The sequence below is a fragment of the Sinocyclocheilus grahami genome, unplaced genomic scaffold (assembly GCF_001515645.1).
Source record: "Sinocyclocheilus grahami isolate Dianchi unplaced genomic scaffold, SAMN03320097.WGS_v1.1 scaffold1755.1, whole genome shotgun sequence".
Taxonomy (NCBI): Eukaryota; Metazoa; Chordata; class Actinopteri; order Cypriniformes; family Cyprinidae; genus Sinocyclocheilus; species Sinocyclocheilus grahami.
In genome coordinates this window covers 43,331-60,274 of record NW_015506934.1, presented here as the reverse complement: position 1 = coordinate 60,274, position 16,944 = coordinate 43,331, and the positions used below count along the sequence as shown (strand labels likewise).

General features: G+C 38.8%; 1 pseudogene; it reads left to right on the top strand.

Moving 5' to 3' along the window:
- The first annotated feature begins 2,146 nt into the window (after positions 1-2,146).
- The window catches only part of LOC107572470 (H-2 class II histocompatibility antigen, A-U alpha chain-like), a 26,647-nt pseudogene continuing 11,849 nt past the window's right edge, over positions 2,147-16,944 (top strand).

Genomic DNA, 16,944 nt, shown 5'->3' with positions numbered 1-16,944 from the left:
GTCCAATCAGTATAATCACACACAGCTGGACTCAAATGAAGGTGTGGAACCATCTCAAGGATGATCAGAAGAAATGGACAGCACCTGAGTTAAATATATGAGTGTCACAGCAAAGGGTCTGAATACTTAGGACCATGTGATATTTCAGTTTTTCTTTTTTAATAAATCTGCAAAAATGTCAACAATTCTGTGTTTTTCTGTCAATATGGGGTGCTGTGTGTACATTAATGAGGAAAAAAAATTCACTTAAATTATTTTAGCAAATGACTGCAATATAACAAAGAGTGAAAAATTTAAGGGGGTCTGAATACTTTCCGTACCCACTGTATATATATTTTTTTCTCTTTCTTTTTCAGACTGCTGTCTAGTGTTTGCTTCCTCTTTTAAAACTTAGACAGCATCTAGTTTTGTTTCCTCTTTGGTTATATTCAGCACGCTCTAACTTTGAGGTAATTTAGTATTCAAAAGCATAAATACGTTAAATATCTGTTAGATTAATTTGTAAGAAGACTATCTGTAGCCTCAATGCTCTCAATCATCAATTTGACACCCGGTGCACCAACCGCTGTGGTGTGTGGCGGCAGCAGCAGCAGCGTGAGATCTTGGGAGAATGATCAGGCAGACACAGAGCCAGTGTAATACCATAAAATTCTCAACTTTATTCATGAAGAAGGGCCACATTTATATATAGCAACAATCTCCAGGATGTCTTGAGCACCCAATCATGTTACTCAGAAATCAGACCTTACTGTTTATGGCATTTTAAGAAATATTAAATGTATGTGCACAAATACGTGTGCAAATCTCTAACTTCTGGTTCCGTTAATGTGTCCAAGGACTACTCATTTTATCTAAATGTGTCTATGATGTGCATATAGCATAGCATTTAAAATGGTTCAATTTCTCTGAATTTACAAATTCTTGGAAACATTTTGGATAAAGTGCACAATTTATATAAGTTATATAAGAAATATATAACACTGTGCAAAAGGTTTTTGGATAAATTAATTAAAAAATCTTACATATTGTGCCTTTAAGAATGTAGAACAAGGTCATGTAGACTTAGGGTCCTTGCACACTGAATCTGACATTTTCGTTCAAAATTTTTGCTTGAAAAAAAAAAAAAAGACCTCACATTGTGTCAATCATGTTTACACACTGCCTCTGAAACTTTCGTTTGTCATAAAAAATTTCGGATCAGGTTCGATTTTATGCATTTTTTGCATCCGTAACAAGCATTTTGAAAGGTGTTTTCACAATTCAGAGCCACCGTATGCGAACGCCAAAATCCAGAATGGCATCTGACAAGTTGATCCACTTCGTCTCGCAGCACAAAGCCCTGTATACTGCCAGTATCTGTTCAGGATTAATTGATTCACGGAAACTGGTGGTCGTTATTTTAAATATGTGGCTTCAGTATCGCTAGCAAAGCATCAAACTGAGCCACTGACATCCTGAAATAAACTTTGAATCACTTGGGATAATCCCGCAGCTCCTTAATAAGGAGGTGGAACTTTCCTTCCTCTCTACACAGTCTAAGGATTGGATGGACGCACTATTTCCTCTTTCATTTTCTCTTTTTAAGAAGAGAGAGGACAACAAAATCATCCATACTGCTTGAAGACTCCATTTTGTATTGTTTTGCTATTTTTTTCTCAACGGATTAATTAGTATGCATCAGGCTCAGTGTGCAATGTCTCTGTTATGACAAATGTTTAGGATGACGAATACGAAAAATCATGAAAAAATCTAAATGGCACTATTTGTGTTGTGAGGATTTAAGAAAATGTATTTGATAAATATCATTAACCCATATAATATATATATTGACAGTCTGTGTTCCTCTCCTCTATCTCTAACATTTACAAAAACCCACATAAATATTTTTGTCTGTTTGAATAGCACAAAATACACTAGACTGCAGTCTCGATGTCAGAGTCATCCTGAAAATTACTTGATTCCAATATGCTTGACAGTTTACAAGTCTAGTATCCTTGACCACAGTTCACAAGTCTAAAACTAAAAATATTTGACCCTAGATACAATGATGTCAGAGTTGGGGTCCACTTCTTATTGGATGATAGGCCTGTATGACTCCAGTAAGAATTATTTTCTTTGGCATTTGCTCCACTCACATATGGCTACAATGAAGCTGTATATGTTAATTTTCATACTCCCTGCTATTTTCAGAGCTAAAACTCAAGGTAGGTCAATACTTCACATATTAAAATGATATCCACTGCTTTATAAGATCTTAAGTAGGCAAACCTAGCATGCTGATGTAGGAAGGTTTAAGTCTTCGATATGACTATTAGACTTAGAATTTATTTTTTGAAGTATAACAATATTTTGAATCCCACAAACAAACAAAGAGTGCTTTATATGGGTTAAGGACAGAAATCATATTTTGTTTCAATAACTATAATAGACCAAGGGCATGAAAATGGCTGCATAAAAGGCCTGGAAAAGCATTTAAAGGATGAAACCCAGAGTCCGGTGATGTCTATGAATTAAATATTAGCTTTTACACTTTTACATTTGCTTTAAGTTAAACTGGCCAAAACTTTTGCTCACATTAGACAGAGGGATAAAATTCTAAAGGGACTTTCCCTGCTGAAAAATCCAGCATAAACCAGCATCAATTCCATGTTGGCCCATGCTGATTTATGCTGGTTAGTGCTGGTCTAACTATATTTATGCTGTTCTTAAGCAAAACAGAGCGGTGAAGTTGGTTCAACAGTATGGTTTGCGGGGTTGAATCTAAGTAAGACAGCTGTCTATATGCAAGCAGTGCTTTGGGGACAAGTACTGTTTTTGCTTGCATAATTTTATCAATCACTGACTCCAAAATAGCTCTATGAAAATGATCATAGTAAAACCATGTTTTTGGCACATTGACTACCATTTGTACAACCACAAAAAAAAAAAAAACAGTTCAACTATGGTTTTGTAGCAAAACCATGGTTAATTTGTGGTTACAATGGAATAACTGTAAGAACCATGGTTATTTGGTTTTATTCATAGCAAAATCATGGTTATTGTTTTTGTAAGGGGGTGTACATGGTTAAAGGTATGTCATTGCAGGCAGGAGCAACAATTGCTGAAAGATAATAAATTAAATCAAAGTCAAGGGCAACACTAAAGGGAACACTGATCTCCATAATGGTGTCAAACAGATGTTAACAACAACTATACATACCACATGAAAGAAATGCAATTTGTATTTCCAAAATGCAATTCACATTACAAGTGAACATGCTGATGTTTTTGGAGTTGTATAAGCATCCTCCGGTGAGATATTGTTGATTTTATTTGCATTTGCATTTATTTGTCATTTGAAGTAAAAAGGTTATCTTGTTGTGGTCCTGCTGGGATCATACCAGCACCCGAAATATAGCATATGCAGGTCCACCAGCACACCATCACGCTGGTTCCATTGTGCAAAACATACCTTATGCTGGATTACCAACAAACCGCCAATAATAATCCCATGTTTGGGACCAACATACCAGCAACCAGGATCTCATGCTCATTCCAGCATGCAAAACATCCCTTATGCTTGTGACCAGCAATGCTGGATTTTTCATCAGGGGTTCGTCTTAGCTGGTAAAACATGTTTGTGTTGAAACAGCCAATAATAAAATGTGACATTCTGTACTTCTGCCTCATATTCACCTTTTAATCATATTTACAGTTGTTTTGACCACAGCAAACAGAGCAATTTTGTCTTTACATACACACAGCGCCTTCCACAAGTATTGGGACAGTAAAGACAAAATTGCTCTGTTAGCTGTGGGGTCACACACACACACACACACACACACACACACACACACACACACACACACACACACACACAAACTAATCATGGCTGTGTATGTTACTGTAATGAATGAATGATGAAATACAGTTCATTATTTGTTCATTGTACTTTTGTAGTGTATTAACTATATCTTAAAGACTGAGAATGTACTGCTTTTGAGCTAAAATTTCTTTTGACATTTTATCTATTTCAGCTGTACACAACTTTTTTGTATTTACTGGATGCTCTGATACAGAGAAGGAGGAACTTTATGGAACAGATGGAGAGGAGGTTTTCCATTCAGACTTCATTGGAAAAAAGGGATTGTTGACACTGCCTGATTTTGCAGATTTTGTCAACTCCACCAGCTATGATGGATTTTATGAACAGAGTGTTGGTAGTCTAGAAGTCTGCAGAGATTAATTAGACATACAAATAAAAGCTTACAGTGGCTCTGATGAAAAAAACAGGTAATAATACAAACTTAATATGCAGTAGTAGCAACTTTTCGTATAATTGATTGGTTACAAATGTACAAATAAAATTGTTTTGTGTTCACAGAACCCCCTCACACTTCCATCTACTCCAAATATGATGTGATGGTGGGTGTTGAGAATGACCTAATCTGTCACATGACTGGGTTCTTCCCACCACCTGTGATCATCTCATGGACTAAGAACAGTGTGAATGTGACAGAGTTTATGAACAGCCAGTATCACCCAAATCATGACGGCACATTTAACATCTTCTCCCATCTGAAGATCACCCCTGAAGAGGGAGACATTTACAGCTGCACTGTGGGACATAAAGCTATTCTGGGTCAACCTCAGACCAAAACATGGGGTGAGTCATTGGTTTCATGTGAATTACATAGTGTAATCATATTCCACTCAAGGGAAGTTGCAGTTTATTCACATAGCACACAAAGCATAACCCAAGAAACAAACCCAAAATAAGCAAAAGACTTAACAGAGCAGGACTTGGTTTGGAACATAAACTAAACTTAAACAGATATAAACTCACCAACAATGGTTACAAGGAACAAAGCTAGACAAGAGACAGTGGTAAAAATATAAGACTAATGACTAACTAGAAACACCTGTGAACAAAAATAAAGATAATCAACCTGTCACAGGTTCTGTTGAGAAGCAAGGCAAAGGAGACAGAAGGTAAAGTCCAAAACTCTCAGTTTAATAAACAACTCAAACCACAGGCAGAATGGTGAGGGAAAACAAAACTAGGCATAACGGTGACTGGACAAAGAGTGTCTGAGAGGGAGCAACTTAAATACATAGACAAATGAGGGTAATTAACTAGACACAGGTGATGGAGGTAAACTAATAAGGCTAAATGAGACCAGGAACATAACCACAAAAGGGCACACAGGAACTAAATGAAAACAGAAGACAGGAAAACACAGAAATAAGGTGTCCATGGCAACTGAAAGTGTGACATTACTCCCCCTCCCGGAAAGCGCCACCTCGCGATAAACACATTCAAGAGGGGTGGGAGGGTGGGTAGGAGCAGCTACACAAGACGGGAAGCCTCCAGGTCAGTGCAGGTAATCCCGGGGGCCATGGCGGTGCAAGTAGTTACCCCCAAAATGTTTTTTCATTTTCTTGGGGAAACCTTTGGGTCCTTTGGCTGGAACAGGCTTTGGGCTGGGCTATGGGGCCAAATACATCTCTGGACTGAACTTGGGTAGGGGAGTCATCTCTGAAGAATGAAGAAGCCCTCTCTGGGCGGGACACAGGGTCAGAAGCCCTCTCTGGGCTGCACTCGGGAACAGAAGCCCTCTCTGGGCTGCACTCGGGAACAGAAGCCCTCTCTGGGTTGCACTCGGGGACAGAAGCCCTGTCTGGGCTGCACTTGAGGACGGAAGACCACTCTGGGCTGGACTTGGGGACAGAAGCCCTCTCTGGGCTGCACTCGGGAACAAAAGCCCTCTCTGTGCTCTCCTTCTCTCGACTCTGGTCAGGAGCTAGAGCCATCTCTCGACTCTGGTCAGAGGCTAGAGCCATCTCTCGACTCTGGTCAGGGGCTAGAACCTCAGTGAATCGTCTCTTCTTCCTCATCCTCCTGCTTAGGACTGCGGTCAAAGGGAATGCTGAAGCTATCACAGGGCTAGAGAATGAAGCGGCCGGCGGGCTTGAGAGTGAAGCAGCCGGCGGGCTTGAGAGTGAGGTGGCCAGCGGGCTTGAGAGTGAAGCAGCCGACAGGCTTGAGAGTAAAGCAGCCAACGGGCTTGAGAGTGGAGTGGCCGGCCGGCCAGCTAAAGAGCGAAGCGGCCAGCTTGCTCGAGAGTGAGGCGGCCGGCAGGCTTGAGAGTGAAGCGGCTGGCGGGCTGAAGAGCGAAACGGCCGTGAGTGAGGCGGCTGCTCCTTCTGGGCTGAGGACTGGAATGGATCTTGGAACTGGAGACAGATGAAGGGATGTGGATTTAAGCACTGACCTGACAGATTTGAATGCTGGGTCTGCAACTTTAATTAAATTAAATTAAATTCAAGTTTATTTGTATAGCGCTTTTCACGATACAAATCGTTGCAAAGCAACTTTACAGCAAATTAAGTTTCTACAATATTTAGTGGTAGCTTATCAGTGGTGACTGTCAGTTAAAGTACAGAAATGTACGGAAAAATCAATTAAAGACGTAATCAAACAGACGATGAACACTATTAACAGCAATTACTATATGATGCAATCAAACTTATAGCAAAATTTGGCAGTTCTGTATGTTGTTTCATGGTTGGCATCATCTGAGGTCCTCTGAGGGGTTGGCATCATCTCTTCTCAGGTGTTCTGGACCCCAGGTCAGCACTATTAGATGTCCATTTGCGTGCTCTGGGAAACACGGGAGGAGATTGGTGGTCGGAACTGTAGGGAGGCCAACCAGTTGGAGTGGAAAAAGGAAATGACGTGCTGTACAAAAAGTTTATGCAAAATCCAAAAATTGTGTTTTATTCGAAGGTGCTAAAATATTTACAGTGCAGGAGAAAACAAAAATAAACAAAAACTGTAAAAAAAGAAAAGAAAACAGCAACAACGTGCTAATTTTGGCTAAACCAGATGGCCCAAGTTTGCAATCCTGCTTAGTTTTAGAGTTCACAATCAGAACTGAAATTCTTTCAGCCATCACGCCTATTTATAGGCTGAAGCCCCACCTATAGAGCCTACCAACTATGTACAAACGTTTTAGGTTGAAAAAACAGATTAACCTGCATTATGGGTTTGGTTGAACAGAGTGTGCACAAAAAAGGTTTGTGGCAAATATGTGGAAAAATAAAGGTAATTATCATATGAATTAAGTGTTCTGGCATTCTGTTATTTTGAGAAAAATAATAGCAAACTTTAAGGAAACTATCAAGAGTTGAAAACTATAACAAAACACAGCAGCAACAAACTTTAGACTAAACAAAACAAAAACTCCATAAAACTTTCCTGAGGTGTACACAGATGTTAATAATGCCGGCAATGCACAGTATCAGTGATATGGGTGTATGTTTGTAAGTCCAAGTTTATAGAGTCACCAGGTTAACCTGTGACAGGAACCATTGGTTAGGCATGTGGAGGGTCCCGGTGTAGGGTGAGCTGGAGAGGCGAAGTGTGTTTTAGAGGGGGCTAGATGAGGATGGTTCACATTTTCTTTAACTTCTTCTACCTCAAAATTTGAACCATTTAAATAAAGGATGAGATTAATTAACTCAACTACAGAGAAATCACATGCAGGAAGACTACTGCGAATAGTTTTCTCATCCAGACCCAACTAAAAACAAGCACAGAGTGAAGCATCAAGCCAGCTCGCCCAATGGGAAAGCTCGAGGAATTCCTGCACATACCTTTCCAAAGAGTGTCTGAGAGGGAACAACTTAAATACATAGACAAATGAGGGCAATTAACTAGACACAAGTGATGTAGGTAAACTAATAAGGCTAAACGAGACCAGGAACATAACCAAAAAAGGACACACAGGAACTAAACCAACACAGAAGACAGAATTGTTCCACAGAACCTCTGTGATTTTAATGGGCAATCTGCAAGGCAAAAGAAATCTAAGTAAAATTACCAGATGTGGGAGCTAACAGAAGTCCCATGCATCTAACAAGTGCTTTCACCCTTATTTTTTTCAGATATTTTATTTATCTGAATTGCATGCGGAAAACACTTATATATAGACTTGTCCCACCACCTTGCTTATTAATGTAGGAACAATGCTTTATAAATGATGAATTAACTATTTACTAATGCTTAACTGATTATTCATAGCGCACAGTTATTATAAAGTGTTACTGTTAGATTTACATACAAATAATTATTATATATAAATAAACTTAATACCTAATGAAACCAGACGAATACAAAAAGTAATTATAATAATGGTTTAATATATTTTGGAGCAATCAGTAGCAGCTGAGAGGAAGACCTGAACATGCTCTGGGAACAGTAGAGGTGAAGAAGATCTGAGATGTAAGTCGTAGCAAGAATATGGAGAATACTAAAATCATAAAATCAACTCTGTTTTCAACAGTAACCACTGACGTGATGCTAACACAGTTGTGGTTTGCTCCCTCTTTTTCATCCTAGTCAAAAAAACAAAAAAAACAAGCTGCTGCTTTGTGTATCAGCTGTAGACGTGAGAGTAATTATTTCGTGGCGTGGTTATTTCCAGTGTAAATAGTGTTACAGTAATATAACCTGGTTGAGATGAATATGTGAATGGCAGTCTCCAAAGTAATGAAAAGTAGTCAATTTTTTAAGCTTGTGAGGCCCCTTAAGCTGCAGAAAACTGGCTCTGATTACAAAATGTATTAGTTTGTCAAATTTTAGTACGGAATCAAAAATTTAACTCCCAGTTTTTTTAACTTGATCACAAATATTTTCTTGAAGAGGACTAAGGGTAGGACATAAATTATCTAAAATATGTGGGGCACCAAACAAAATAACTTAGGTAGGAACTGTAGGAAGTTTTTGTCCATCCAAGCTTTTATGTCTTTTAAACATGCTAACAGGGTCATGCAACATGCTATTTTAGAGGAAAATAGAGCTGGGTATCATCTGCATAAATATGATAAGAAACCCCATGGTACTCAAGCATGGAATGGACAGGGAGCAACTTTGTAAGAATAACATCGAGAGAGCAGGTGGTTGACTTTATGTTGAAAATAATGTCCAACAATTCAAAAGTGAGATAGTATGAAAGTTAGAAAAACAAGACAAACTAATATTTAAATATTGGAAATTCTGAGATAAATTAGAAGAAATCTGCAAACTAATGCCAATGATTTTATTGATAAAAAGGTTACAAAACTTCTCACAAGACTCTAAATTTGGATCTTGAAGGGGTATTAAAACTATTACTTTTTTGTGGTAATAAAAACATATCTAAGTGAACAATATATTTTAAAATGACTTCAAATGCATATACAATAGCAATGAAGCAATAATTGGTTCAAATGAAGAATCAAAAATTAGTAATAATATGGTTTTATTAAATAACCCTATTAAAATACATAATGAAATATACACAATATAAACATAACTTAAAGGCACAATATGTAATTTTTCACTGCTAGAGGTCACTAACCTATTCAAAACAATAACAAAGGCGTTGATTGATGACGCTGGGAATGAGCATGGAATCATGGGACATGTCGTCATGCCGATGGATCTAATAATGTTTATGGGGAAATAATTCTTATGGATGAGTGAATGCATTCATGTTTTTAACATGATTGTGGTATGAAGCAGGGCGTGATTGCTAATGAGACAAATATCAGTGGCACACGCGAGTCTCAGAGGATATAAAAGAATGAGGGCATTTCATTCTACCGAACTACCCACAAGTGCTGAAATACTACTCATACAGTTCAGATTATTTGACAAATTAAAATTGCGAGGTAATGCAGTGCTGTTTCACTTCTCGGCGGCAGTGCGGTCCCTGGGGCTGAAACTCGATGTGTGAGGCTTGAGGAGACGCATTGAACAAGCTCCATGCCGCCGGGCTGGGCAGCTCGGTTCGGGAGCAAAACCCGTCCGAAGCCCGTAACTTCTGGTGGTCGTTGTACTGATGAGTGCCACTAGGGGGCACTAATGTTTTGAGTAATGCAAGGCAATTGTACAAGCAAATAAAATACAATACATCTAGCATGTGAAACAGTGTTCCTGTGTCGGTGATCTGTGCAAGATAAATGAAACATGGTACCAGGATAAATAGATAAACAGTTTACAAAATTAGTGTAAATAGCACTAGACAGCCAAACGAGCTGAATTTGAGTGGAAATGTCCATGCTAATTGGAAATCCTTCAAGCAGTGCTTCGCGCTGTACCTGTTAGCGACGGGGCTGTAGAGTGATAATGACCGCCGGAAGATTGCTCTGCTTCTCACGGTGGCTGGCCGATCTGCAATAGATGTTTTCAACACGTTCCAGTTCTCTGAGGAAGAGCAAGATAAGTACAATGTCGTTATAGCAAATTTTGAGGACTATTGTACACCAAAGAAAAACGAAACATACGAACGTTATGTCTTGAAAAGATGCTGAAAAGCCAATCGTGCAACTTTGAGAGTTTGTCTGATTCGATGATCAGGAATCAAATAGTCATTGGCATCCTGGATAAGAGAGTAAGAAGACAGTTACTCGGGGAGACTGAATTGACTTTGGACAAAGCAATTCGCATTTGCCAAGCATCAGAGAGAGTGAATGTACAACTTAAATCCTTCGATGCAGAAAGAGCCTGCAGCAGCAATGGATGTCATGTGTGAACACACAAAAAAAACTGGTAAAGAAAAACACTGCAAACCAAGACAAAAGGACAACAAGGACTGTAACCGATGTGGAACCAACCATGCACCACAAAAATGCCCGGCTTATGGTAAAGACTGTCGCAAGTGTGATGGAAAATTTTTTTTTGCAAGATGTTGCTTCACTAAAAAAAAAGTTTGAGTTGTGGAAAGAGTCAAGGACACCAGCGACAGCAATGATGAGGATGAGCAGTTCTTCGTGGAGACTGGTGGAGGAAGCGAGCACCAAGGATGAGTGGATAGCTCATCTAGATGTCAATGGAGTGACTGAACCCTTTAAACTGGACACCAGTGTGCAAGTGACCCTTCTGCCAACAAGAGAATTCGACAGACTGAGAAAAATACCAAGTGCATGACAGAAAGATAAGCATACGAACTTACAATGATGAGCCCACAAATGGGGTATGTAGCATTACCCTGACAGCAAAAACAGGAAAGTCTGTGAATGTAATATGTGTACTGGTAGAGGGTAATAGGCAGCCTATACTTGTGCTGAAGGCTTGTGAAAATTTGGGGCTCATAAAGAGAGTGCATGTGATTATCAGTAAAGCAGTTACACAGAGTGACACAGCTGAGAAACAGAATGAGATGGTAACTAGTGTTAACAAGATAGTTAAACAGTACCAAGATGTGTTTGAAGGTGTGGGTTGTCTACCAGGCAAACACAAGATACAGCTGAAAGAAAATCCTCAAGCAGTCATACATCCAGCCAGGAAGGTACCAGCTGCCCTCAAAGAAAGGTTGAGATCTGAATTGCAATCTTTGATTGGGAAAGGAATAATAAGAAAAATAGAGGAGCCAACAGAGTGGGTAAATTCTCTGGTAATTGTGGAAAAGAAAAATGGAGATCTGAGACTTTGCATAGATCCAAGAGATTTAAATAAGTGGATCAAAAGAGAGCACTACAAGTTGCCAACAAAGACTGACATAACAAGCACAATGTCAGGTGCAAGTTATTTCTCTAAACTGGATGCATCGTCAGGTTTCTACCAAATTGTCCTCGATGAAGAAAGTGCTAAGTTATGTACTTTCAATACACCCTTCGGGCGGCACTGTTTCCTTCGCTTACCTTTTGGTATCTGTTCGGCGGTATTTCACAGAACAGTGCAACAGCTGTTTGATGGTATGGAAGGTGTGGGAGTATTCCTGGATGACATAATAATATGGGGAAGAATGCAAAATGAGCATGACAAAAGACTCTATGAAGTGTTAAAACATGCACAAAAGTCAGGACTGAAACTAAACAGACAAAATGTGAATTTGGAGTGACAGAGATCATTTACCTCGGAGATAACCTATCTGCAGTAGGAATACAGCCAGACCCGGAAAAACCGCGAGCTGTAGCTGACATGCCAGTGCCTAAAAACAAAACAGAGTTACAGAGAGCATTGGGGGTAGTCAATTACATGAGTAAAATTTTACCCAAGCTTTCTGCCAACACAAAAGCGATGCGTAGTACCACCATGCACAAGAATTGGAAAAGACTGTCACACTGGAAAAAGCAGCACGGAAAATGATATTCAAATTCATGTGGATTGTGTAGTGAATCAGATACCTGTGTCAAGACAGAACTGGGTTGAGTTTGCAGATGCAACAGCAAGTGACAGTGTATTACAGGAAGTGATTTGTAAAATCAACTTACTTGGAGATGAGACGCTGCCTAGTCCATATCAGCATTTCATAGCTTTCTGTCATTGACTGAGTTCTTCTAAAAGGAAGGAGGATTGTAGTCCCTAGTACAAATAGACAACAAATGACTGAGCTCATACACGAAGGCTATATGGGTATTGAGAAATGTAAGTGCCATGCCCGAGATGTGATGTACTGGCCCTATATGAATAGAGACATAGAGACACAAGTACAGTGCTGTGAGATTTGTCAACAACACAGATACAAACAGCAGAAAGAGCCACTCTTACCTCATTTTAAACCATGTGAACCGTGGAGGAAATTCGGAGCTGATTTGTTCCAACTGAATGGGAAAGATTACCTGGTTGTCATGGATTACTATTCCAACTATCCAGAGTTCGCAGTGTTGACAGACACCTCTGCAAAGCATGTGATCTTATATTTGAAAACTATTTTTGCGAGACATTGAATTCCGGTCACTGTAGTCAGTGACAATGGACCTCAATTCTGTGGGCTAACATTCAAAGAGTTTGCAAGGCAGTATGGATTCAAACACGTAACATCAAGTCCATATTATCCACAGTAAAATGGGTTAGCCGAAAAGGCAGTGCAGATTGTGAAGCATCTGCTGAAGAAAGCAGCTGAAGCAGGAGAAGATCCTCATCTTGCAATCTTGAACTACAGATCAACACCTTTAGAAGGTGCGAAGTCTCCAGCGGAATTACTGATGGGTAGAAAGCTGAGGACAAAGCTACCCTCAGCTGAACATTTGCTACAAAACAAAGACGAGTTTGCATCTAGGAAGTGCAGCTCTAATGTTACATACAACAAAAACGCAAGACCTTTACGCCCACTGGAATGAAACGATTTGGTGAGAGTAAGATGTGATGGAAAATGGGGACCAAAAGCAAAGGTTCTGAAGGAGATCATGCCTAGATCGTATGAAGTAATCACTGACTATGGCAATACTCTTCGCAGAAAGAGGAGGGATTTGTTGAAAATTCCTAAAACAGAATTCAACAAGGATGCCTGGATCAATTGTCCTGAGGCTCCAAAAGAATACAGTAAAGAGAGTGATGTAGGGCAAAGGAGTACCCCCAAAGAAAACTCCTACAGACAGTACACTGTCATTATCTCTAAATGCAGGAAAGGTTGAGAGGCAAAGGAGATTCATTGTTAAGCCAAAAAGACTTATTGAGGAGTGCTGAAGTGTTAAATGTGTATGCAAACTAATCTAAAGGAAAAATAAAATAAACAAATAATTGAGGAAATGAGACACATTGTTAGATAATTAAAATGTTCAGAATGTTGTGGTGATGAGAGTAAAAAAAACTGTGTTATTGGAAGGTTTTATTTAATTTACTAGTTGATTGTTGCATTAAAAAAAGGGAGATGTACTGATGAGTGCCACTAGGGGGCACTAATGTTTTGAGTAATGCAAGGCAATTGTGCAAGCGAATAAAATGCAATACATATAGCATGTGAAATGGTGTTCCTGTGTCGGTGATGTGTGCAAGATAAATGAAACAGTCGTAACTCTTTCAGTTCTATGTGTTAGTTTGTTGGCTGTATGAGACCAGCAATAAGCTAGATCGACAATATAATATCATGATGATATTCTAACATTTCATCGTATTGAGCTACAGTCAAGTCAAGTCACCTTTATTTATATAGCGCTTTTAACAATACAGATTGTGTCAAAGCAACTGTACAGCATTAATTATCAATTGTTGTTTAATTATCAATTATTAATTATCAATAATGCAAAATGGCAATAGTAAAAACCCAATTTTCAGTTAAAGGCAGTTCATCATTGCATTCAGTGATGTCATCATCCAGCTCAGTTCAGTATAAATAGTATCTGTGCAATCAAGTCTAAATATTGCTGGAAATTAAGTGTCCCCAACTAAGTAAGCCAGAGGCGACAGCGGCAAGGAACCAAAACTCCATCGGTGACAGAATGGAGAAAAAACCTTGGGAGAAACCAGGCTCAGTCGGGGGGCCAGTTCTCCTCTGGCCAGATGAAACCAGCAGTTCAATTCCAGGCTGCAGCAAAGTCACATTGTGCAGAGGACTCATCTGGTTCCTGTGGTCTTTTCCTGGTGGCCATCTAGGAGACAAGGTCTTTACTGGGGATCTGTCTCTGGGGCTCATCTAGTTGTCCTGATCTACGCTGACATTCAGGGCTGTCGAGGTCCTCTATAGGTGCTGATTCACCAACTGGGCTGGATACGAACTGGATCCGGGTGACTGCAGTGACCATCTGATCTGGATACAGACTGGATCTGGTGGCTACGGTGACCTCAGAATAAGAAAGAAACAGACTAATATTAGCATAGATGCCATACTGTCTAACGAAGTGTTCCCGGTTCCGGTTGTCCTATTTAATGCAGCCGAAAAATCCTTTAACGGATTTGAATATTAGAAATGTGTTAGTGTGTTATTTGTAAGCCAGGTTAAGAGATGGGTCTTTAATCTAGATTTAAACTGACAGAGTGTGTCTGCCTCCCGAACAATTTTAGGTAGGTTATTCCAGAGTTTGGTCGCTAAATAGGAAAAGGATCTACTGCCTGCAGTTGATTTTGAAATTCTAGGTATTATCAGAGTTTTGAGAACGCAGTGTACGTGGAGGACTATAATGCAATAAGAGCTCATTCAAATACTGAGGTGCTAAACCATTCAGGGCTTTATAAGTAATAAGCAAGATTTTTAAATCTATACAATGTTTAATAGGGAGCCAGTACAGAGTTAACAGAACCGGGCTAATATGGTCATACTTCCTGGTTCTAGTAAGAACTCTAGCTGCTGCATTTTGGACCAGCTGGAGTTTGTTTATTAAGCGTGCAGAACAACTACCCAATAAAGCATTACAATAATCTAACTGTAATAGCGATCCAAGTCATGATTTTCACCATTTTCATTATAAGGGTGAGGCACAAAGGATTTGACGCGTGAATCCAAAACTTTTCTTGTAAATGTTTACTTTTTTTTTTATCTTGTTACATTACAAAAGAAATTCTAAAACTCAAAAACTTCTTAACACTTGTTCTATTTCCAAAAACATGAATTTTTCACGGGCAAAAGACTGTCTAGTTCCAACCCTTCCTTTCGGGTTCTTCATCAAAAATTTCTTACACATACATAATACGTATAAAACTAGTCAAAGTCACGTGATACAATACAAATAACACAAAATACACATTTATCGAAAAACATAATCATTCTTAATATAAGGAAAAAATATTACAAAATGATTAATATTGTTATGGCTCTAACACTAACCTTGAGGTCATAAACGCATGAATTAACATTTCTGCATTTGACATTGAGAGCCTAGATCATAATTTAGATATATTTTTGAGATGGAAAAATGCAGTTTTACAAATGCTAGAAATGTTGCTTTCAAAGGAAAGATTGCTATCAAATAGCACACCTAGGTTCCTAACTGATGACGAAGAATTTACAGAGCAGCCATCAAATGTTAGACAGTGTTCTAGGTTATTACATGCGGAGCTTTTAGGTCCTATAATTAATTCAAGTTTTGTAATCAGTTATAGTAAAACTATAATTAACACTTCTGTTTTTTCAGAATTTAGCAGTAAGAAATTACTCATCATCCAGTTTCTTTATATTGACTATGCATTCCGTTAAATGGCGGTCATATAAGTACGATTTAAACCATGCTAATGCACTTCCATTAATGCCAACAAAGTTTTCTAGTCTATGCAAGAGAATGTTGTGGTCAATAGCATCGAACGCAGCACTAAGATCCAATAGCACTAATAGAGAGATTCAACCACAATCAGATGATAAGAGCAGGTCATTTGTAACTCTAATGAGAGCAGTCTCAGTACTATGATACGGTCTAAATCCTGACTGGAAATCTTCACAGATACCATTTTTCTCTAAGAAGGAATATAATTGTGAGGATACTACCTTTTCTAGTATCTTGGACAGAAAAGGGAGATTCGAGATCGGTCTGTAATTAACTAGTTTTTTGGGGTCAAGTTTTTTTTTTTGATGAGAGGCTTAATAACAGCCAGTTTGAAGGTTTTGGGGACATATCCTAATGACAATGATTAATTAATATTAGTCAGAAGAGAATCTATGACTTCTGGAAGCACCTCTTTTAGGAGCTTAGATGGAATAGGGTCTAACATACATGTTGTTGGTTTAGATGATTTAACAAGTTTATACAATTCTTCCTCTCCTATAGTAGAGAATGAGTGGAATTGTTCCTCAGGCGATCTATAGCAAGCTATCTGATGTGATACTATAGCTGACGGCTGCATGCTTACAATTTTATCTCTAATAGTATCGATCTTAGACATAAAGTAGTTCATAAAGTCATTACTGCTGTGCTGTTGGGAAATGTCATCACTTGTTGATGCTTTATTTTTCGTAAATTTAGCCACTGTATTGAATAAATACCTGGGGTTATGTTTGTTTTCTTCTAAAAGAGAAGAAAAGTAATCAGATCTAGCAGTTTTTAATACTTTTCTGTAGGACAGGTTACTTTCCCACCAAGCAATACGAAATACCTCTAGTTTTGTTTTCCTCCAGCTGCTCTCCATTTTCCGGGCTGCTCTCTTTAGGGTGCGAGTGTGCTCATTATACCACGGTGTCAGACTGTTTTCCTTAATCTTCCTTAAGCGTAAAAGAGCAACTGTATTTAAAATGCTAGAAAAGAGAGAGTCCATAGTTTCTGTTACATCAA